Here is a 2,500-nt window from a genome sequence, read left to right on the forward strand (position 1 = left end):
GATGTAATTTGTAAAGTAGGTCTAACCATGCAGTTAATTTGTCATATTGTAGTACACTAATTATTTGTAGTATTTCTCATCTGAACTGGTGGGTGGCGCGCCTCATACAGTTCAATATAATTTGTAAAGTCGGTCTAACCATGCAGTGAATTTGTCATATTGTAGTACACTAATTTATTATTTGTAGTATTTTCCATCTGAACTGGCTGGTGGCGCACCTTATACAGTTCGATGTAATTTGTAAAGTAGGTCTAACCATGCAGTTAATTTGTCATAGTGATGATGGTGATGATGATAGTATACTACACATGTAGTTTTAGTATTTTCCATCTGAACTGGCTGGTGGCACTCCTTATACAGTTCGGTGTCACTTGTAAAGTAGGTGTAATCATGCAGTTAATTTGTTATAGCATTTTAATTAATTTGTAGTATTCTCCATTTGAACTGGCGGATGGCACGCTTTATGTGGTTCGATATGACTTGTAAAGTAGGTCTAAACATGCAGTTAATTTGTTATAGCATACTGTGAAGTATTTTCCATCTGGTTCTGTAGATAAACGTGTTTGAAGAACATAGATTCAAGTACACTACTACAGGAACTTACTTTCAAACAATGCTTAATTAATTAACAAAATTTTCACCACAGTTTGTGGTTGGTGCATCATTAGTGTAAGTTGTTTGATAATAGTATTGGGTGCAGTTCAGATACCAAACCTAATGAATCAATGTGAAATGGCTCAGTCATTCTCCTAGCTGCTATTTCAACTTTCAGGCAGGTTCGATTTAGATACTGAATTTTTCTTATATGGAAATATACTCTGCATATACTTGTGACGTATTATATGGCAGTTATTATGTTGTCCTATGGTCAGCCTAAGTTTTTATTAATTCCCAATCAAATGTTTGGTATCTGAACTCAGCCTTAACTTCTTCGTTGGCTTTAACATTGCCAAGTTTACTGTCGTAAGGGATATTTTGTTATGCTTTTGGGATGCAAAATGTGCATTCATCGAAATGAATTGTTGTATTGGCAAAAACAAAAGCTATGGTGTTTGAGGCAAAGTGAAACCGCTTCTGCAGGTTACATTTCCAAAGTACTACATGTATAGAAAGGCAAAATAATTTCAACAATTTAAAGAGACGACTAATAATTGACAGAGGCCTTTGATATATTATCGTTGCTCCGAACTAAACAATGTAACCAATTAAAATTAATTTAGGATTTAAATACCTGTATATCTATCATAATTAGGAACTTACTGTCACGCAAGTCAATTATTTATTAAGATGAGTAATAATTTGCTGCTACATGTAGTTGTATTGCATTAGGTTGTTACTAATTTCTGCATCAGGGTACAGTGTCTGTTTCGGCCACGAATTTGAAGAAAAACGTTGAGTAATGCTATCATCTTATTTACCTTACCTACATTCTTTTGCATGTAACATTTGTATTTCAGGTGCATTATGAGAATGGATTATTTTCGGCATTAGTTTCTGAGGAATAATTCACCTTTGAGTTCCATTGTATGGAGGCACTGTCTAAAGGGCAATAAAATAGCTTCATGAATATACTGCAAATACTGTATGTCCATCCAAGTTTCAGAGCTATTTAATTGCCATCTCAATGTGCACTTGCATTATTAATAGTCAAAATTGAGAATGTGACATTTTATTGCATATGTTTAGATAATTAAACCTGCTTTATTTTATTATTGAAATAGTTGTTGCAGTATTCAATCAACAGAGTTTCAAGGGTATGTCATCTTCCATCTCAAGGAAAATGCCAAACAGATTCTTTGATTACATTTGCTAATTTGAGAAAGAAAGTGATGGAAAAGCAGTCACCTCTGGCCTAATTAAAGAACAGTGGTGTAAAATTACATTTTAATCATTTTGCTATTACAAGCAAAACTAATGTTTTGGGTCACATCTGTTATCTTGACCAAAAGCTACATTTATGTTGTTCACATTTGCTACTTTAAGCAAAAATGATATTGTTATCACATTTGCTACAGTGAGCAAAAACATAATTTTATTTTTTGAGCACAGGGCTACCCGAGTAAATAGTCAAATTTCCTATCGTAAACAAGCATGAAAACCTGGTTCTTTGACTGCATTTGGTATGCAGAGCAATTATGTGAAAAAAGTCGTATTTTGGTTGCATTTAATATCCCGAGCAAATTTCTACAAAAATACATCCTTGAACACATTTGCTTTCCTGAGCAAAACCCTGCAAAACTACACGTTTTCCCACATTTGCTATTCTGAGGAATCTCTGCAAAAATTCATATTTGAACACATTTGCTGCTCCGAGCAAACGGGTACAAAAACTAATATTTGCTCGCTTTTACTCACCTTGTAAAAAGGTGCAATGATGAAAGTTTGATTAAATTTACAACTTCAGGAAAAGTACTTGCAAAATTTTAGTTTTAACATCATGTTTACTACCCCTCCAAATGTCACAAAAAATACCATGATATCCGTACTTTTACTCACAACA

The 2,500-nt window shown here is 33.6% G+C and overlaps 1 protein-coding gene across 1 annotated transcript in view; it reads right to left on the reverse strand.

The window, feature by feature from the left end:
- The window catches only part of LOC138005064 (heparan-alpha-glucosaminide N-acetyltransferase-like), a 17,826-nt gene that overhangs the window by 11,773 nt on the left and 3,553 nt on the right, over nucleotides 1–2,500 (reverse strand). The gene's annotated exons all lie outside the window — the stretch shown is intronic.

The sequence above is a fragment of the Montipora foliosa genome, chromosome 6, assembly GCF_036669935.1.
Source record: "Montipora foliosa isolate CH-2021 chromosome 6, ASM3666993v2, whole genome shotgun sequence".
Classification (NCBI taxonomy): Eukaryota; Metazoa; Cnidaria; class Anthozoa; order Scleractinia; family Acroporidae; genus Montipora; species Montipora foliosa.